The 22,727-nt window shown below is 40.0% G+C and overlaps 1 non-coding gene and 1 pseudogene across 1 annotated transcript; one reads left to right on the top strand and one right to left on the bottom strand.

Annotated features, from left to right (window-relative positions):
- Positions 1-4,935: 4,935 nt before the first annotated feature.
- On the bottom strand, positions 4,936-5,044 carry LOC118034628 (small nucleolar RNA R71). Its single transcript, XR_004685053.1, has one exon. It is a non-coding gene; the product is annotated as a small nucleolar RNA R71 (small nucleolar RNA).
- A 58-nt stretch (positions 5,045-5,102) lies between these two features.
- LOC140955943 (uncharacterized) lies at positions 5,103-10,725 on the top strand (annotated as a pseudogene).
- Positions 10,726-22,727: the final 12,002 nt, after the last annotated feature.

The following is a 22,727-nucleotide window of genomic DNA, read 5'->3' as shown; positions in this document are numbered from 1 at the left end:
CTATTTCACGCTTGTCTATGTAAAACAGCCTCCGGAAACACGGGAAAAAAATTTTAGAGCGATACAACAGTCAAATCTATAGTTATGGAACTTTTCAGTCGGTAATCTGGTCGTGTCGATGGTAGGACCCTCCCGGACGTCGTCGGTGTGGCATACCTATTCCACACTACATGTAAAACAGCCTCCAAAAACTCGTGAAAAAAATTTTAGAGCGATGCAACGGTCGGATCTATAGTTATTAACCTTTTGAGCTGATACTCTGGTCGTGTAGGTGGTAGGGCCTTTGCGAACGTCGTCGGCGTGGCGTACCGATTCCACGCTACGTCATGTAAAACAGCCTCCGAAAACTCGTGAAAAAATTTTTAGAGCGATCCAATGGTCGGATCTATAGTTATGACCTTTTTAGCCGGTAATCTGGTCGTGTCGGTCGTAGGGCCCACCTGGATGTCGTCAGCGTGGCGTACCAATTTCATGCTTCTCCATGTAAAACAGCCTCCGGAAACTCGTGAAAAAAATTTTAGAGCGATCCAATGGTCTGATTAATAGTTATAGACCTTTTGAGCCGGTACTTTAGTCGTGTCGGTGGTAGGGCCCTCCCAGATGTCGTCGTCGTGGCGTACCTATTTCACGCTTATCCATGTAAAACAGCCTCCAGAAACACGGGAAAAAAATTTTAGAGCGATCCAACGGTCAAATCTATAGTTATGGAACTTTTCAGCCGGTAATCTGGTCATGTCGGTGGTAGGACCCTCCCAGACGTCGTCGGCGTGGCGTACCTATTCAACGCTACTCCATGTAAAACAGCCTCCAAAAACTCGTGAAAAAAATTTTAGAGCAATCCAATGGTCAAATCTATAGTTATCGACCTTTTCAACTGGTAATCTGGTTGTGTCGGTAGTAGGGCCCTCCCGAACATCGTCGGCGTGGCGTACCGATTCGACGCTACTCCATGTAAAACAGCCTCCAAAAACTTGTGAAAAAAATTTTAAAGCGATCCAACGGTCGGATCTATAGTTAGGGACCTTTTCAGTCGGTACTCTAGTCATGTCGGTGGTAGGGCCCTACCGGACGTCGTTGGCGTGGCGTACTGATTCCACACTACTCCATGTAAAACAGACTCTGAAAACTCATGAAAAAAATTTTGGAGCGAGCAAACAGTCGGATCTTTAGTCATCGACCTTTTGAGCTGGTACTTTGGTCGTGTCGGTGGTAGGGCCCTCCGGATGTCGTCGGCGTGGCATACCAATTTCACGCTTCTCCATGCAAAACAGCCTTCGGAAACTCATGAAAAATTTTTTAGAGCGATCCAACGGTCAGATATATATTTATGGACCTTTTCAGAAGGTACTCTGGTCGTGTCGGTGGTAGGGCCCTCCCCGATGTTGTCAGCGTGGTGTACTGATTCCACACTACTCCATGTAAAACAGCCTCCGGAAACTCGTGAAAAAAGTTTTGGAGCGAGCAAACGGTCAAATCTATAGTTATCGACCTTTTGACCCGGTTCTCTGGTCGTGTGGTGGTAGGGCCCTCCCGGACGTCGTCGGCGTGGCGTACCAATTTCATGCTTCTCCATGTAAAACAGCCTCCGGAAACTCGTGAAAAAAAATTTAGAGCAATTCAACGGTCAGATCTATAGTTATGGACCTTTTCAGCAGGTAATCTGGTCGTGTCAGTAGTAGGGCCCTTGCCGACGTCGTCAATGTGGCGTACCAATTTCATGCTTCTCCATGTAAAACAGCCTCCGGAAAGTCATGAAAAAAATTTGAGAGCGACCCAATGGTCGGATCTATAGTTATCGACCTTTTGAGCCGGTACTCCATCGTGTCGGTGGTAGGGCCCTCCCGGACATCGTCGGCGTGGCGTACCAATTTCACGCTTCTCCATCTAAAACAGCCTTCGGAAACTCGTGAATAAAATTTTAGAGCGATCCAACGGTCAGAGCTATAGTTATGGACCTTTTCAGCAGGTAATCTGGTCATATCGGTGGTACGGCCCTCCAGGACGTCGTCAGTGTGGCATACGAATTTCATGCTACTCCATGTAAAACAGCCTTCGCAAACTCGTGAAAAAAATTTTAGAGCGATCCAACGGTCGGATCTATAGTTATGGTCTTTTTCAGCCGGTAATCTGGTCATATCGGTGGTACGGCCCTCTCGTACGTCGTCGGCGTGGCGTACTGATTCCACGCTACTCCATGTAAAACAGCCTCCGCAAACTCGTGAAAATTTTTTTAGAGCGATCCAATGGTTAGATCTATAGTTATGGTCCTTTTCAGCCGGTAATCTGGTCGTGTCGGTGGTACGGCCCTCTCGGACGTCGTCGGCGTGGCGTACCGATTCCACGCTACTCCATGTAAAATGATTAGTACTTAAAAGTGCATATTTATCAAGGTTTTATATCATCATTTTGCATTTAAAGTATTAATAACTACTTAACTAAAGCATGTTTTATAATAACAAGTCTAATACTATAAAATGCCTTAATATATGGTAAATTTTCATCTTAAATGCAGGCTTATCACATAAATCAAAAGATTGATTGACGAGTTCAAGTATGGAAATTGAAAGGACAAAGAGAGGGCCAAACTTAGAAAAGAGATGTTGGTGCAGTCCAAACTGGAATACTATTCGGTAATTGGGTCATATCTCGAGTTCTAGATGTCCAAATGATCTCAAATTTTTACATAGATTGGGTAAGATATAGGCCTACAACTTTCATGTTTTCATCAAGATCTGAGAAGGCCATTTGCAAGTCCAAATTATAGCAACAATGGAGAAGTCCGAATTTGTCCTGCAGCCCGGATACTGTGCAGTGTTTGGCCCATATTTGGCGTTCTAGAAGTCCAAATCACCTCCATTTTTTTTTCCTGGAAAGCTGAGTCAATTTCCTACAACTTTCATGTTTTCAAGTGGACCCAGTTCTGATGCTAGCATTTTCGTTTTATTCAGACAAGAAGATAAGGATTTTCACAAAGTAAAAAGTTGGCCACCCACTCAACAATTAGTCATCAAATCAATAATTCCAATTTTTAGCCTATAAAAGGAGGCATTTTCCATGTATTTAGGGGCTTGGTTGTTCAGATCAAGTTCATGCTCTTTATTTCTCTCTTTATATTTTTTTGTAATTCTTAAGTTTTGCTTTCATTAATTTCTAGTTTATGTTTTTCATTTCCTTTCCTTTCCTTAGTTAACTTGTATCTTATTTATGTTCTTGTTTTGTTTATTTATGTTTCTCTTCTTCATTATGTTTAGCTAAGTTTATTATGTAAAGGTGAAAAGGTTACACTAATGGTGTAAAAACAAGTATAGTGTAAACTCAACATGAACCTTAATGTTTAATATTAACATGTCTTATCTTTTTATCTTACTAATTCTTAATACCTTACTTGTTAAATGGTTAATCTAGATTTATGTTGTATAATACTTGGTACAACAAATGCTTGGCACTCTCATAGCCCAACCGTATGGTATTACCTACACCTGGGCTATGAAAGGAACTTGATTTGTTGTTAACATCAGTTAATATCATGAATTCCTGACAATATTTAAAAGTTTGGTGTTATGTAAATAAGATAATTAATATGATCATGTTAATAATTTATAATGAGCTATTAATGACAAATCATCCGATTGGAACCTCCTTCGTGTGTGATTTCCAAATTGAGTAATAAGAATTTATACTATACTTGTTTGAAATACCATTGGTCGATCCTCTAACCTTGACATTTGTTTTTATCATTGTTTAATCCTTACATTAATATTTCATCTCAAAGTTCTTATTAATTTCTTCATCCTCTTCTTTTTATTGTTATTAATATTATTACTACTACTACTACTACTATTATTATTATTATTGTTATATTTTATGTATGTTAAGTATGCTCTGTGTTTGATCAAGGATCCTGATATTGTTGATCTTGCCTTGTTCATTTGCATCAGAAATCTGTTTATAGTATATAATATATCTCTTTGATCTTTTCATAAACTCAGTATATAGGCTGGAAACCTGTGACCCGATCTTTTAGATCATTCTCAAGTATAACAACACCACATACTGAGTATTATTATTATTATTATTATTATTATTATTATTATTATTATTATTATTATTATTATTATTATTATTACTATTACTATTATTGTTATTGTTATTATTGTTGTTGTTATTTTTGTTATTATTGTTGTTGTTGTTGTCATGTTATTTATAATTTATACAATTAACCTCTCTATGGTTCGACCCCGATCTTACCGGGTTATTTATTACTTCGACACTCATGCACTTGGGAGAAGACATCAATCTTTTGGTCGTGTCAAGTTTTTGGAGCCGTTGCCGGGGAGGTAAATTCTTGTACAAATCATAGTATTTATTTTGTTTTCTCTTTTCACTTTTCTTGTATCTAACTTTGTTTCTTTTGTTTTGTTTCTTTTTCTTTTGTTTTCTTCTTCCATTTATTCTCTTTCTACACGTACATGAGTGTTTGGTCACGTACATTAAGTGGTAGACTTTGTAGGGTATCCTCATCATTTTCAGAAAATATGGCCGAAGAAGATAACCAGTCACTTCATAATGAGAGTAACCGTGTTAGGACACTTAGAGACCACATGAATCCTACAAGAACAAGTGCACCCTCATGCATAGTTTTCCCTCCTGATGCATCCCATTTTAATTTTAAGCCAGACATTATTCAACTTTTACCTTCTTTTCATGACTTAGATCTAGAAAATCCATACTTGTATTTGAGAGAATTTGAAGAAGTTTGTAACACCTATAATGACTTAAATTGTAGCATGAACACCATTCAATTAAAGCTTTTTCCTTTTTCATTAAAAGATAAAGCTAAAACATGGCTACAAAATCTTAGGTCATGATCCATTCGTACTTGGGATAAAATGCAACAACAGTTTTTAAAGAAGTTTTTTCCATCTCACAGAACCAACTCTTTCAAAAGACAAATCACTACTTTCACTCAGAAGCCAGGTGAAACATTTTACCAATGTTGGGATAGGTATCGAGACTTTCTTAATACTTGCCCTCATCATGGTTTTGAAACATGGAGATTGGTTTCACAATTTTATGAAGGTTTAACACCTAAAGATAGGCAAATGGTTGAATTGATGTGCAATGGAACTTTTGAAGATAAAGACCCTAATGAAGCAATGGAGTACCTAGACTTGCTAGCTGAAAATGCGCAAAATTGGGACACTAAGGGCTCTTATGAGGCACCAAGTAAAACCCAACCTCATATATCTAGTCGAGGTATGTATAACCTTAGGGAAGATCATGACCTCCAATCCAAGTTTACATCTTTAGCTAGAAAAGTCGAGGCACTAGAATTGAAAAAGAATGGTCAATTAAAATCTGTTCAAATCTGTGAAACAAATGAACATGCAACCAATGACTGTCCAACTTTGCCTTCTTTCAAGGAATGTCTCCATGAACAAGCCCATGCTTTAAACAGTTTCCAAAGGCCCAATCATAACCCATACTCGCAAACATACAATCCTGGTTGGAGAAATCACCTAAATTTCAGTTGGAAGAGTGATAACAATAATGCACAAACTTTATAGCCATCGTTTCAAGCACACCATAATTTTCAAAATTCTTATGGATATGCACCTCCTTATGCTCCACCTCCTAGAAGAAATCTTGAGGACACATTGCATGCATTCATTGAAAAGCAAGAGATAATCAACACTCAACTTGCTCAAAGCATGACAAATTTTAAAGATGCTCTTGCAAAATTCACATCTACTTTTAGTTTTCAAGAGAAAGGTAAGTTTCCATCTCAACCACAACAAAATCTAAAGGGGCAATACAATGCAAATGCAAGTAGTTCCGGAAGTCAACATATGGATCAAGTCAAATCAGTCATCACTCTTCGTAGTGGTAAGGTTATTGAAAAACCCACTCTTGAACCTTGTGAGAAAGATGATGAGTCAATCTCTGAGGGTAAGGAAGGGGTTGAATCTGAAGATTGTAAGGAAAAGACTGATTCTCCGCCAACACTTCCATTTCCTCATGCCATGACCAAATAAAGGAAAGTCAATCACAATTCTAAAATCCTTGAAACTTTCAAACAGGTAAGGATCAATATACCTTTGTTGGATGCTATTAAACAGGTACCTTCCTATTCTAAATTTTTGAAAGATCTATGCATTGTGAAGAGAAAATTGAATGTGAAAAAGAAAGCATTTTTAGCCGAACAAGTAAGTGCTATTCTTCAGAACAATAATGCTTTGAAATATAAAGACCCTGGTTGTCCTACAATTTCTTGCTTTATTGGAGAACATAAAATTAAAAGAGCTTTACTTGATCTTGGAGCTAGTGTGAATTTACTTCCATATTCGGTTTTTCAAAGTCTCAATCTAGGTGAGTTAAAACCAACTTCTGTAACTTTTTTACTTGTTGATAGATTTGTAAAAGTGCCTAGAGGAATAGTTGAGGATGTGTTAGTACAAGTTGATAAATTCATTTACCTTGTAGATTTTATTGTCTTGGATACACAACCTGTTGAAGCATGTAATTCAATTCCTGTTATTTTAAGACGTCCATTTCTTGCAACTTCTAATGCATTGATTAATTGTAGGAATGGACTGATGAAACTATCATTTGGAAACATGACATTGAAGATGAATATTTTCAACATTTGCAAGCAACCTCGAGATGATAATGATTTACAGGAAGTGGACTTTATTAAAAAATTAGTTCATGATCAATTTCAAACCACTTCTAGTGAAACTGAGATTAATGAACCTGACGAGTTGCAAATGGTTTATTTTCAAGAAGAAGCAAAGGCATGTAATTGGAGACCACAAATTGAAGAATTACCATCACAATCAATTGAGTCCATACCTTCAAGTGTTCAACCACCAAAACCTGATTTGAAGTCGTTACCAGTCAATCTCAAATACTCATTTTTGGGAGAAAATAAAACTTTTTCAGTAATAATCTCTTCCAAACTTAATGCACATCAAGAAGGTAAGTTATTATAGACTCTAAAAATGCACAAAAATGCATTAGGATGGACCATAGCTGACATAAAATGAATTAGTCCTTTAATTTGCACACACAAGATTTATTTGGAGGAAAATGCTAAACCATCTAGAGAAATGCAATGAGGACTTAATCCTAATATGAAAGAAGTAGTGAAAAATGAAGTCATTAAGCTTCTAGATAATGGAATCATTTATCCTATTTTTGATAGCAAATGGGTAAGTCCTACCCAAGTTGTACCTAAAAAGTCTGGAGTCATTGTGATAACAAATGAGAAAAATGAGTTAATTCCAACTCGGACTATTACTAGTTGGCGTATGTGCATTGACTATAGGAAACTTACTTCAATGACTAGAAAAGATCATTTTCCTTTACCTTTCATGGATCAAATCCTAGAAAGAGTTGTAGGTCATGAATTTTATTGTTTCTTAGATGGTTATTCAGGTTACAATCAAATTGAAATTGCATTGGAAGATCAAGAGAAGACTACTTTCACATGTCCATTTGGTACTTTTGCATATCGAAGAATGCCTTTTGGGTTATGTAATGCACTAGCCACGTTTCAAAGATGCATGCTTATCATATTCAGTGATATGGTTGAACATTTTCTTGAGATTTTTATGGATGATTTTTCTGTTTTTGGTGATTCATTTGATGATTGTTTAACTAACTTGGAAAAGGTTTTGAACAGGTGTGAAGAGAAGAATCTTGTACTGAATTGGGAAAAATGTTACTTTATGGTAACAAATGGCATTGTACTTGGTCACATTGTTTCATCGAAAGGAATTGAGGTTGACAAATCTAAAATCGAGTTAATTGACAACTTACCAACACCAAAATATGTTAAAGATGTTAGATCATTCTTAGGACATGCTGGTTTTTACAAAAGGTTCATTAAAGATTTTAGTGTAATATCTAAACCATTGTGTAACCTTCTAACAAAGGAAAATGTTTTTGAATGGACTGAACAATGTGAAAAAACTTTTGTTAAACTTAAAAGCTTGCTTACTTCTTCTCCTGTCATTCAACCTCCTGATTGGTCACTACCTTTCGAAATAATGTGTGATGCTAGTGATTATGTCGTGGGTGCTGTCTTGGGACAAAGAAAAGAAAAGAAACCTTATGTGATTTACTATGCAAGTAAAACTTTAAATAGTGCTCAAATGAATTACACTACCACTGAAAAAGAATTACTTGCAGTAGTATTTGCATGTGACAAGTTCAAATCTTATCTTGTTGGCTCACCTATTGTTGTTTTTAGTGATCATGCAGCATTGAAATATCTTCTCTCTAAGAAAGATTCTAAGGCTAGATTGGTGTGGTGGATTTTGTTACTTCAAGAATTTGATATCACAATCAAAGACAAGAAAGGCACCGAAAATGTTGTCGCAGATCGTTTGTCAAGATTAACAACCGATTCGAGATCTGACATCACACCAATCGATGACTACTTTCCTAATGAATCTTTATTTTCTGTCTCTACAATGCCTTGGTTTGCTAATATTGTTAATTTTCTTGTTTCAGGACAATTGCCAGCTCATTGGAGTACCCAAGACAAAAGAAAGTTCTTGAACGAAGTGAAGAACTTTTATTGGGATGACCCCTATTTATTCAAATATTTTCCTGATCAAATATTTTGAAGATGCATTCCTGACAATGAGGTAAGTAGTATCATTAAATTTTGTCATTCTGAGGCATGTGGGGGTCATTTCTCATCAAGAAAGACAACTGTAAAAATCTTACAAAGTGGATTTTATTGGCCCACCATGTTTAAATACTCAAATGCATTCTGCAAGACTTGTGAAAATTGTCAAAAGTTGGGATCTATTTCAAAATGTCACATGATGCCTTTAAATCCTATCCTTGTCATTGAGATCTTTGACTATTGGGGTATATATTTTATAGGTCCATTTCCTCTATCATTTGGTTTCTTTTTTTTTTATTTACGTGGGTATCCGGGCCAGCTTGCGCACACCACGACTAATCCCACGGCTCACTGAACATCCTGCAAACCCAGTGAACATGTAAGGCACCACAGGGGTGACAGGCGTGCACAATGAGGTTTGAACCCAGGATGCAGAGGAAGGGAACAAGTCCCTTCAACCGCTGGGCCAAGACCTTAAGTGCTATATTGGTTTCTTGTATATATTGGTCGTAGTAGATTATGTTTCAAAATGGATAGAGGCAATTCCAAGTCAAACCAATGATCACAAAACAATGATAAAGTTTTTGAAAGAAAACATTTTAAGTCGATTTGGAATCCCTCGAGCTATGATAAGTGATGGTGGAACACATTTCTGCAATAAGTCATTTGAGTCTTTAATGAAGAAATATGGAATCACACACAAAGTTTCCACCCCTTATCACCCTCAGACGAGTGGACAGGTAGAACTTGCTAATAGGGAGTCAAATATATCTTAGAGAAAACGGTAAACCCTAATCGGAAAGACTGGTCTTTAAGACTTAATGATGCACTTTGGGCTTATCGAACTGTGTATAAAACATCATTAGGTATGTCACCTTATAGACTAGTATATGGAAAACGTTGTCACTTGCCTGTGGAAATTGAACATAAAGCTTATTGGGCTATTAAAGCTTTCAATTCAAACATTGATGATGCTAGTCAGCTGCGAAAATTACAAATAAATGAGCTTGTGGAAATAAGAAATGATGCATATGACAATTCAAGAATTCATAAAGCAAGAATCAAAGAGTTTCATGATAAGAAAATACTGAGAAAAACATTCAATGTTGATCAAAAAGTCTTGCTTTATAATCTCGACTCCATTTATTTCCTGAAAAACTAAGATCAAGATGGAGCGGTCCTTTTATTGTGAAACATGTGTATCCATTTGGGGCCTGTGATATCGAAAATCCAAAGAATGGTAATGTTTTCAAGGTAAATGGCCATCGTTTGAAAGTTTATTTTGACAATTTTTCAGTTGAAAATGACTTTATTGAATTGGTTGATCCTGTATATAAAGATTGATTCTTTTTCTCACATTGTTTTTGTGTGACTTTTGTTTTGCTAGTCTCTCACCCCGGTCAAATGGCAGATAACGGTACTCCGTGACTCTTAAGTCGGTTCTTTCAGTTTCCCATGATAACTGATATCTATGTATATATTTGTGCAATTCTTTGCTCTTTCTCCTTTCTTTGAATCTCTCCCCCAATTCTCAGTTGAAAATGGACACCACTCTTGAAAAATTGAAAAAGTATTTTCCCTTTTTGCCTCAGAATGTGATTACAAAAATTTACCATGCTAGATGTGCAAGATTGAGGTTGTTAATGAACCATGGAATTCCTGAAGATATTCGCTGGCTGATTGAAGCAAAGGTTCGATTATCAGGTGAGTCAAATTCTTTCATTTCATACATGCCTGGAATAGGTAAAAGCACTTTTGTGAAGAAACGTCCTGCAAAACGACTGAAAGTCTGTCACAGATGTGCTAGATGGACTTGTAATGCGACATGTCGTTCTTTAGGAATGGTATCTGTAAACCGTGAAGATAAAATACAATTCATTAAGGATGGCCTGAGTAAGAGGTCTTTAGATAATCTTCTATTGACTCTTGAGATGCACCCTAGTGGAGATGTTCATCGTGTAATTTATGATTTATTGCCCCAATTCCATAAAGAACATGCTCGACTTAGTCTTGGGAATCTAACTAAAAAAGACCCTGTTTACCAGTTTTTAAGAAAAATGGATGGGAAGCCTATCCCCGACCCATAGAGGGCGTTTAAGTCGTTCTTGGACGTAAAACCAAGGAAAGATGTGAGCCACAATCACAACTACTTGTACATACACATGCTTTTTCAAAATAAATAAATAAATAAAGAGAGAGAGAGAGAGTGAGACTACAGCTAGCCTACATATAGATGGTATGATTGCATTTTCAATTTCTCATCTATAAATTCTTCTCTTCCTTCCCTTCATTTCTACTCAACCCATACATTCATCAAATACAGACGTGTGTAGAAACTTAAACAATATTTGTGTTTTCGGTGGATCCAGTCCTGAGAAAGAAAAAGAGTTTTTAGAATCAACAAATCATCTTGGTCAGGTACTAGCTGAGCGAAAGATTCATTTAGTGTATGGAGGAGGCAGCCTTGGGTTAATGGAGGGAGTGTCAATAGCTGCATCTTTAGGAGGTAGTCAAGTTTTGGGGGTTGTCCCCAAAGCTTTAGCACAAGGGGACATCATTTGAAAAACAATTGGAGAGGAATTACAGGTCCCCACAATGTCTGATTGACTGAATGCAATGTTTAACCATGTTGATGTCTTCATTGCCTTACCAGGTGGTCTGGGCACATTGGAAGAGATCTTTCATATTTCCTCTTGGTCCCAACTGCACATTCACCATAAACCCATAGGTTTGTTAAATGTTAATGGTTTTTATGATAAGTTGTTGTCTTTTCTTGATCATGCTGTGGAACAGGAATTTCTAACATTTTCAGCACGACAAATTTTAATCTCTACTGCTACTACTGAACAATTGATTGACCAACTACAATCTTTCATCCCTTTAATTAATCCTTCCATGATTCGCATAAATTGGTCAACTAAGGAAAGCCATAAAAAGATTAGATTGGATTTGAGCCTGCGTTTGTAAATATTTGCATCTTTTGGTTTTATTATTGTATTTTGTTGTTTTTTTTATTTGTTTAAGTATGTTTCAGGTTTGTCAGTGTTCGCTATTTTAGGTGATGTCTTCTATACTCTATCTTTCTACCTTAAGACATTGAGGACAATGTCTCATTTTGGCTGGGGAAAAGGGTAGTAGTTGATATATTAAAAAAAAAATGTGTTTTCTATTTCATAAACTATTTGCAAAACTGTTGTTACTAGGATGACAGAGTAAAAGGAGTTCTTTTATTAAAGTGACTCTTGAGACACATCTTAGTAAACATTCTTAACAAGGTCTATCAGAATACTTCTTGAAATATTCAGGTTTACAAACTCTCATATTATTAGCACTTGATTCTGCTCATATGCTCATTTAACAAGTATTCTTAAATCTTTATTGTCACACACACACTTTAACATATGATTGTGGGTTGCACATTGGATTATTACATTATTTATGTTCTTTTGTTAAAGGTAACAACTAAGGGAAATGGATAGTATATAATTTGCAAAAAAAAAAAACAAAAACAAAAACAAAAAAATAATGATAATAAAAAGGTAGATAAGTTTGGTTTCGTAGCCTCCCTAACCTAAGCAATTAAGCCCGAAGGGGTGTTTTAACACTTCATACCCTAAAGTCAACTGACTTGGGAGCTATTGGCCCAACGCTTGTTACATGGGTTGAGGAGAAAAGCTTAAGGGAATCAAACATTGCACTATCTACGTATCAGTATCTGCAACCCGAGTTATTAAGCTCGTAGGGGTGTCTCAACACCTAATGCCCTAAGACCAACTGGTCTGGGAGTCATTAGCCAAAAGCTCGTTACATGAGTTAAAGATACATTGTGTTTCAAGTTGTATGTGTATATAAATAAATAAATAAATAAAAGAAAAAAAATAATCCCAACCTAAGGAAGTTAACCTTAAACATTAGAGCAAAAATTTGTTCTTCTTCCATGTAAAGCCCCATAACTATATGTTGATATTTTGAGCATAAAAGAAAGGTTTAGTAATATCTTGTTTAAGAGGTATTGAGCAGATATATGAATTTAATGAGAGTTTGTTTACCTGGATAGATTAATGGAAGTTGAATGATGAATGCCTTGCTTTATGGAATTTGCAAATTGTTTTTCTATTTTAATGCTGTGATTACTAGGGACTAGTAATAAGCTGGTCAAGGGGTGTGATTAGTACTTAAAAGTGCATATTTATCAAGGTTTTATATCATCATTTTGCACTTAAAGTATCAATAACTCCTTAACTAAAGCATGTTTTATAATAACAAGTCTAATACTATAAAATGTCTTAATATATGGTAAATTTTCATCTTAAATGCATGCCTATCACATAAATCAAAGGATTGATTGACGAGTTCAAGTATGGAAATTGAAAGGACAAAGAGAGGGCCAAACTTAGAAAAGAGATGTTGGTGCAGTCCAAACTGGAACACTGTTCGGTAATTGGGTCATATCTCGAGTTCTAGATGTCCAAATGATCTCAAATTTTTACACAGATTTGGTAAGACATAGGTCTACAACTTTCATGTTTTCATCAAGATCTGAGAAGGCCGTTTGCAAGTCCAAATTATAGCAACAATGGAGAAGTTTGAATTTGTCCTGCAGCCCAAACATTGTTCAGTGTTTGGCCCATATCTGGTGTTCTAGAAGTCCAAATCACCTCCATTTTTTTTCCTGGAAAGCTGAGTCAATTTCCTACAACTTTAATGTTTTCAAGTGGACCCAGTTCTGATGCTAATATTTTCGTTTTATTCAGACAAGAAGATAAGGATTTTCACAAAGTCAAAAGTTGGCCACCCACTCAACAATTAGTCATTAAATCAATAATTCTGAATTTTAGCCTATAAAAGGAGGCATTTGCCATGTATTTAGGGGCTTGATTGTTCAAATCAAGTTTATGCTCTTTATTTCTCTCTTTATATTTTTTTGTAGTTCTTAAGTTTTGCTTTCATTAATTTCTTGTTTATGCTTTTCATTTCCTTTCCTTTCCTTAGTTAACTTGTATCTTATTTATGTTCTTGTTTTGTTTATTTATGTTTCTCTTCTTCATTATGTTTAGCTAAGTTTATTATGTAAAGGTGAAAAAGTTACACTAATGGTGTAAAAACAAGTATAGTGTAAACTCAACATGGACCTTAATGTTTAATATTAACATGTCTTATCTTTTTATCTTACTAATTCTTAATACCTTGCTTGTTAAATGGTTAATCTAGATTTATGTTGTATAATACTTGGTACAACAAATGCTTGGCACTCTCATAGCCCACTTGTATGGTATTACCTACACCTGGGCTATGAAAGGAACTTGATTTGCTGTTAACATCAGTTAATATCATGAATTCCTGACAATATTTAAAAGTTTGGTGTTATGTAAATAAGATAATTAATATGATCATGTTAATAATTTATAATGAGCTATTAATGACAAATCATCCGATTGGAACCTCCTTCGTGTGTGATTTCCAAATTGAGTAATAAGAGTTTATACTATACTTGTTTGAAATACCATTGGTGGATCCTCTAACCTTGACATTTGTTTTTATCATTGTTTAATCCTTACATTAATCTTCCATCTCAAAGTTCACATTAATTTCTTCCCCCTCTTCTTTTTATTGTTATTATTATTATTTACTACTAATATTATTACTATTATTATTACTATTATTATTATTATTATTATTATTATTTATATTCTTGTTATATTTTATGTACGTTAAGTATGCTCTGTGTTTGATCAAGGATCCTGATATTGTTGGTCTTGCCTTGTTCATTCGCATCAGAAATCTGTTTATAGTATATAATATATCTCTTTGATCTTTTCATAAACTCAGTATATAGGCTGGAAACCTGTGACCCGATCTTTTAGATCATTCTCAGGTATAACAACGCCACGTACTGAGTATTATTATTATTATTATTATTATTGTTGTTGTTGTTGTTGTTGTTGTTGTTGTTGTTGTTGTTGTTATTTTTGTTATTGTTGTTGTTGTTGTTGTTGTTGTCGTCTTGTTATTTATAATTTATACAATTAACCTCTCTACGGTTCGACCCCGATCTTACCGGGTTATTTATTACTTCGACACTCCTGCACTTGGGAGAAGACATCAATATTTTGGTCATGTCATAAAACAGTCTCCGAAAACTCGTGAAAAATTTTTTTTAGCGAGCAAACGGTCAAATCTATAGTTATGGACCTTTTCAACCGGTAATCTGGTCGTGTCGGTGGCAGGGCCCTCCCGGACATCGTCAGCGTGGCGTACGGATTCCACGCTACTCCATGCAAAACAGCCTCTGGATACTCGTGAAAATTTTTTTAGAGCGATCCAACGGTCAAACCTATAGTTATGGACCTTTTCAGCAGGTAATCTATTCGTGTCGGTAGTAGGGCCCTCCCGGACGTCGTCGATGTGGCGTACGGATTCCACGCTACTCCATGTAAAACAGCCTCTGAAAACTCGTGAAAAAAATTTTGGAGCGATCCAACGGTTGAATCTATAGTTATGGACCTTTTCATGAAGTACTCTGGGCGTGTCGGTGGTAGGACCCTCCCGGACGTCGTAGGCGTGGCGTACTGATTCCACGCTACTCCATGTAAAATAGCCTCCGAATACTCGTGAAAAAAATTTTAGAGCGAGCAAACAATCGGATTTATAGTTATCGACCTTTTGAGCCGGTACTCTAGTTGTGTCGGTGGTTGGGCCCTCTTGGACATCGTCGGCATGGAGTACCAATTTCATGCTTCTCCATGTAAAATAGCATCCGGAAACTCGTGAATAAAATTTTAGAGCGATCCAATGGTCGGATCTATAGTTATGGACCTTTTCAGCTGGTAATCTGGTGGTGTCGGTGGTAAGGCCCGACTGGACGTTGTCGGCGTGGCATACTGATTCCACGCTACTCCATGTAAAATAGCCTCCACAAACTCGTGAAAAACATTTTAGAGCGATCCAACGGTTAGATCTATAGTTATGGACCTTTTCAGCCGGTAATCTAGTGGTGTCGGTGATAGGGCCCTCCCGGACGTTGTCGGCGTGACTTACCGATTCAACGCTACTCTACGTAAAACAGCCTCTAGAAACTCATGAAAACTTTTAGAGCGATCCAACGGTCAAATCTATAGTTACGGACCTTTTGAGCCGGTACTCTAGTCGTGTTGGTGGTACGGCCCGACTGGACGTTGACGACATGGTGTACCGATTCCACGCTTCTTCATGTGAAACAGCTTCCACAAACCCGTGAAATACTTTTAAGAGCGATGCAAAGGTCGGATATATAGTTATGGACCTCTTGAGCCAGTAATCTGGTAGTGTCGGTGGTAAGGCCCTACCGGACGTCATCGCCCTAGCGTATCAATTCCACACTACTCCATGTAAAACAACATCCAAAAACTCATGAAAAAAAATTTAGAGTGATCCAACGGTCGGATCTATAGTTATGGACCTTTTAAGTCGGTACTCTAGTCGTGTCGGTGGTAGGGCCCACCCGGACGTCGTCGGAGTGGCGTACTGATTCCATGCTAGTCCATGTAAAACAGCCTCCGAAAACTCGCGAAAATTTTTTTAGAGAGAGCAAATGGTCGGATAGATAGTTATCGACCTTTTGAGCTGGTACTCTGGTCGTGTTGGTGGTAGGGCCCGACCGGACGTCGTCAGCGTGCCTTACCGATTCAACGCTACACCATGTAAAACAGCCTCCGGAAACTCATGAAAATGTTTTTAGAGCTATCCAACGGACCTTTTGAGCCGGTACTCTGGTCGTGTCGGTGGTAAGGCCCGACCGGACGTCGTCGACATGACATACTGATTCCACGCTACTCCATGTAAAACAACCTCCACAAACTCGTGAAAAACATTTTAGAGTGATCCAACGGTTAGATCTATAGTTATGGACCTTTTCAGCCGGTAATCTAGTCGTGTCGGTGGTAGGGCCCTCCCGGACGTTGTCGGCGTGACTTACCGATTCAATGCTACTCTATGTAAAACAACCTCTGGAAACTCATGAAAAATTTTAGAGTGATCCAACGGTCAAATCTATAGTTACGGACCTTTTGAGCCGGTACTCTGGTCGTGTTGGTGGTACGGCCCGACCGGACGTTGACGACATGGCGTACCGATTCCACGCTTCTCCATGTGAAACAGCTTCCACAAACCCGTGAAAAACTTTTAAGAGCGATGCAAAGGTCGGATCTATAGTTATGGACCTTTTGAGCCAGTAATCTGGTCGTGTCGGTGGTAAGGCCCTACCGGACGTCATCGCCCTAGCGTATCGATTCCACACTACTCCATGTAAAACAACTTCCAAAAACTCATGAAAAAAAAATTTAGAGTGATCCAACGGTCGGATCTATAGTTATGGACCTTTTCAGTCGGTACTCTAGTCATGTCGGTGGTAGGGCCCCCCCGGACGTCGTCAGCGTGGCGTACTGATTCCATGCTAGTCCATGTAAAACAGCCTCCGAAAACTCGTGAAAAATTTTTAGAGAGAGCAAATGGTCGGATAGATAGTTATCGACCTTTTGAGCCGGTACTCTGGTCGTGTCGGTGGTAGGGCCCGACCGGACGTCGTCAGCGTGCCTTACCGATTCAACGCTACACCATGTAAAACAGCCTTCGGAAACTCATGAAAAATTTTTTAGAGCTATCCAACGGTCGGACCTATAGTTACGGACCTTTTGAGCCGGTACTCTGGTCATGTCGGTGGTACGGCCCGACTGGACGTCGTCGGCATGGCGTACCGATTCCACGCAACTCATTGTAAAACTGCCTTCGGAAACTCGTGAGAAAAATTTTAGAGCGATCCATTGGTCGGATCTATAGTTATGGACCTTTTCAGCCAGTAGTCTGGTCGTGTCGATGCTAACGCCCGACCGAACGTCGTTGACGTGGCATACCGATTCCACGCTTCTCCATGTAAAATAGCCTCCAAAAACTCATGAAAAAAATTTTAGAACGATCAAATGTTTGGATCTATAGTTATGGACCTTTTCAGTCGGTAATTTGGTCGTGTCGGTGGTAGGGTCCTCCCAGACATCGTCGTCGTGGCGTACCGAATCCACGCTACACCATGTAAAACAGCCTCTGAAAACACGTGAAAAAAATTTTAGAGCGATCCAACGGTCGGATCCATAGTTATGGACCTTTTGAGCCGGTACTCTAGTCATGTCAGTGGTAAGGCCCTACCGAACGTCATCAGCCTAGCGTACCGATTTCACACTACTCCATGTAAAATAGCCTCCGGAAACTCATGAAAAATATTTTATAGTGATGCAACGGTCGGATCTATAGTTATGGACGTCATCGGCCTAGCGTACCGATTCCACACTACTCCATGTAAAACAGCCTCCAGAAACTCATGAAGAATATTTTAGAGTGATGCAATGGTCAGATCTATACTTATGGACCTTCTAAGCCGGTACTCTAGTTGTGTCGGTGGTAAGGCCCTACCGGAGGTCACCGGCCTAGCATACCGATTCCACGCTACTCCATGTAAAACAGCCTTCGGAAACTCGTGAAAAAATTTTTAGAGCGATCCAACAGTCGGATCTATAGTTATGGACCTCTTCAGCCGATAATCTAGTCGTGTCGGTGGTAAGGCCCTCCCGAACATCGTCGGCGTGGTGTACCGATTCCACACCACTCCATGTAAAACAGCCTCCAGAAACTCATGAAAAATATTTTATAGTGATGCAACGGTCGGATCTATAGTTATGGATGTCATCGGCCTTGCGTACCGATTCCACACTACTCCATGTAAAACAGCCTCCGAAAACTCATAAAGAATATTTTAGAGCGATGCAACGGTTAGATCTATACTTATGGATTTTCTAAGCCGGTACTCTAGTCATGTTGGTGGTAAGACCCTACCAGAGTTCACCAGCCTAGCAGACCAATTCCACCCTACTCCATTTAAAACAGCCTCCGGAAACTCGTGAAAAAAATTTTAGAGCGATCCAACGGTCAGATCTATAGTTATGGACCTTTTCAGCCGGTAATCTGGTCGTGTCGGTGGTAGGGCCCTCCCGGACGTCGTCGGCATGGCGTACCGATTCAACGTTACTCCATGTAAAACAGCCTCCGGAAACTCGTGAAAAATATTTTAGAGCGATCCAATGGTCGGATATATAGTTATGGACCTTTTGAGCTCGAACTCTGGTCGTGTCGGTGGTACAGCCCGACCGGACATCTTCGGCGTGGCGTATCGATACAATGCTACTCCATGTAAAACAACCTCCGAAAACTCTATAGTTATGGACCTTTTCAGCTGGTACTCTGGTCGTGTCGGCGGTAACGCCCGACCGGACGTCGTCGATGTGGCGTCCCGATTCCACGTTTCTCCATGTAAAACAGCCTCCGAAAACTCATGAAAAAAATTTTAGAGCGATCCAACGGTCGGATCTATAGTTATGGACCTTTTCAGCCAGTAATCTGGTCGAGTCAGTGGTAGGGCCCTCCCGGACGTCGTCAGTGTGGCGTACGGATTCCACGCTACTCCATGTAAAACAGCCTCCGGCAACTAGTGAAAAAAATTTCAGAGCGATCCAACTGTCAGATCTATAGTTACGGACCTTTTGAGCCGGTACTCTGGTCGTGTCGGTGGTAGGGCCCGACCAGACGTCGACGGCGTGGGGTACCGATTCCATGCTTCTCCATGTAAAACAGCTTCCACAAACCCGTGAAAAAATTTTAAGAGCGATCCAACGGTCGGATCTATAGTTATGGACCTTTTGAGCCGATACTCTGGTCGTGTCAGTGGTAAGGCCCTACCGGACATCATCGGCCTAGCGTACGGATTCCACACTACTCCATGTAAAACAACCTCCAGAAACTCATGAAGAATATTATAGAGCGATGGAACGGTACTCCATGTAAAACAGCATCCGAAAACTTGTAAAAAAAATTTTAGAGCCATCCAACGGTAGGATCTATAATTATGCACCTTTTCAGCCCATATGGTCGGATATATAGTTATGGACCTTTTGAGCTCGAACTCTGGTCGTGTCGGTGGTACAGCCCGACCAGACATCTTCTGCGTGGCGTACCGATACAATGCTACTCCATGTAAAACAACCTCCGAAAACTCTATAATTATGGACCTTTTCAGCTGGTACTCTGGTCGTGTCGGCGGTAACGCCCGACCGTCGTCGATGTGGCGTACCGATTCCACGCTTCTCCATGTAAAACAGCCTCCGAAAACTCATGAAAAAATTTTTAGAGCGATCCAACGGTCGGATCTATAGTTATGGACCTTTTCAGCCGGTAATCTGGTCGAGTCAGTGGTAGGGCCCTCCCGGACGTCGTCAGTGTGGCGTACGGATTCCACGCTACTCCATGTAAAAACAGCCTCCGGCAACTAGTGAAAAAAATTTCAGAGCGATCCAACTGTCGGATCTATAGTTACGGACCTTTTGAGCCGGTACTCTGGTCGTGTCGGTGGTAGGGCCCGACCAGACGTCAACGGCGTGGGGTACCGATTCCATGCTTCTCCATGTAAAACAGCTTCCACAAACCCGTTAAAAAATTTTAAGAGCGATCCAACGGTCGGATCTATAGTTATGGACCTTTTGAGCCGATACTCTGGTCGTGTCAGTGGTAAGGCCCTTCCGGACGTCATCGGCCTAGCGTACCGATTCCACACTACTCCATGTAAAACGGCCTTCGGAAACTCATGAAGAATATTTTAGAGCGATGCAACGGTACTCCATGTAAAACAACATACAAAAACTTGCAAAAAAAATTTTTAGCGATCCAATGGTAGGATCTATAGTCATGTCGGTGGTAGGGCCCGACCCGACGTCGACGACGTGGCTTATCGATTCAACGCTACTCCATGTAAAACAACCTCTGAAAACTCCTGAAAAATTTTTTAGAGCAATCCAACAGTCGGATCTATAGTTATGGACCTTTTCACCCGGTAGTCTCGTCGTTTCAGTGCTAAGGCCCGACCGGACATCGTCGGCGTGGCGTACTGCTTCCATGCTTCTGCATGTAAAACAAATTCCACAAACTCATGAAAAACATTTAAGAGTGATCCAATGGTCGAATCTATAGTTATGGTCCTTTTGAACCGGTACTATGGTCGTGTCAGTGGTAGGGCCCGCCCGGACGTCGTCGAGTGGCGTACCGATTCCATGCTAATCCATGTAAAACAACATCCACAAACTCATGAAAAACTTTTGAGTGATCCAACGGTCGGATCTATAGTTATGAACCTTCTGAACCGGTACAATGGTCGAGTCGGTGGTAGGGCCCGCCCGGACGTCGTCGGAGTGGCGTACCGCTTCCACGATAGTCCATGTAAAACAGCCTTCGGAAACTCATGAAAAACCTTTAAGACTGATCTAACGGTCGGATCTATAGTTATGGATCTTTTGAGCCGGTACTCTGGTCGTGTCCGTGGTAGGGCTCGACCGTACGTCGTCAGCGAGGCGTACCGTTTCCACACTTCTCCATGTAAAACATACTTCGTAAACTCGTGAAAAAATTTAAGAGCGATCCCACTATTGGATCTATAGTTATGGACCTTTTGAGTGGGCACTCTGGTCATGTCGGTGGTAGGGCCCGACCGGACGTTATTGGCGTGGCTTACCGATTCAATGCTACTCCATGTAAAACAGCCTCCGAAAACTCGAGAAAAACATTTAAGAGCGATCCAAGGGTCGGATCTATAGTTATGGACCTTTTGAACCGGTACTATGGTCGTGTCGGTGGTAGGGCCCGCCCGGACGTCGATGGAGTGGCGTACTGATTCCATGCTGGTCCATGTAAAACAGCCTCCGGAAACTCGTGAAAAACTTTTTAGTGCGATCCAACGGCCGGATCTACAGGTATGGACCTTTTGAGCCGGTACTATGGTCATGTCGGTGGTAGGGCCCACCCGGACATCGTCGGAGTGGCGTACCGATTCCACGCTAGTCCATGTAAAACAGCCTCCGAAAACTCGTGAAAAACTTTTTAGTGCGATCCAATGGCCGGATCTACAGGTATGGACCTTTTGAGCCGGTACTGTGGTCATGTCGGTGGTTGGGCCCGACCGGACCTCATCGGCGAGGCTTACCTATTCAATGCTATTCCATGTAAAACAGCCTCCGGAAACTCGTGAAAAAATTTTTAAAGCGATGCAACTGTTGGATCTATAGTTATGGACCTTTTGAGCCGGTACTCTTGTCGTGTCGGTGGTAGGGCCCGACTAGACGTTCTCGGCATGGCTTACCAATTCAACGCTTCTCCATGCAAAACAGCCTCCGGAAGCTCGTGTAAAAAAATTTTGAGCGATCCAACGGTCAAATTTATAGTGATGGACCTTTTAAACCGGTACTCTGGTCGTGTCAGTGGAAGGACCGATCGTACATCGATGGTATGGCATACCGATTCCACACTAGTCCATGTAAAACAACCTCTGGAAACTCCTGAAAAATATTTTAGAGCGATCCAATGGTTGGATCTATAGTTATGGTCCTTTTCACCCTATACTCTAGTCGTGTCCGTGCTAAGGCCAAACTGGACATCGTCGGCGTGACGTACCGATTCCACGCTTCTCCACGTAAAACAGCCTCCGCAAACTCGTGAAAAAAATTTAAGAGCGATCCCACGGTCGAATCTATAGTTATGGACCTTTTCAGGCGGTGCTCTGGTCGTGTCGATGGTGGGCCCAACCGGACGTTATCGACGTGGCGTACAAATTCAACGCTACTCCATGTAAAACAGCCTCCAGAAACTCGTGAAAAAATTTTTAGAGCGATCCAACGATTGGATTTATAGTTATGGACCTTTTCACCCGGTACTCTAGTCGTGTCAGTGCTAAGGCCCGACCGGACATCGTAGGCGTTGCGTACCGATTCCACGCTTCTCCATGTAAAACAGCCTCCGCAAACTCGTGAAAAAAATTTAAGAGCGATCCCACGGTCGGATCTATAGTTATGGACCTTTTCAGCTGGTACTCTGGTCGTGTCGGTGGTTAGGCCCGACCGGACGTTGTCGGCGTGGCGTACCGATTCCACGCTTCTCCACGTAAAACAGCCTCCACAAACTTGAGAAAAAAATTTCAGAGCGATCCCACGGTCGGATCTATAGTTATGGACCTTTTCAGGCGGTA

The sequence above is a fragment of the Populus alba genome, chromosome 9 (assembly GCF_005239225.2).
Source record: "Populus alba chromosome 9, ASM523922v2, whole genome shotgun sequence".
Taxonomy (NCBI): Eukaryota; Viridiplantae; Streptophyta; class Magnoliopsida; order Malpighiales; family Salicaceae; genus Populus; species Populus alba.
The sequence above is the reverse complement of the archived record's forward strand: the minus strand, read 5'-3'. Positions and strand labels throughout refer to the sequence as shown.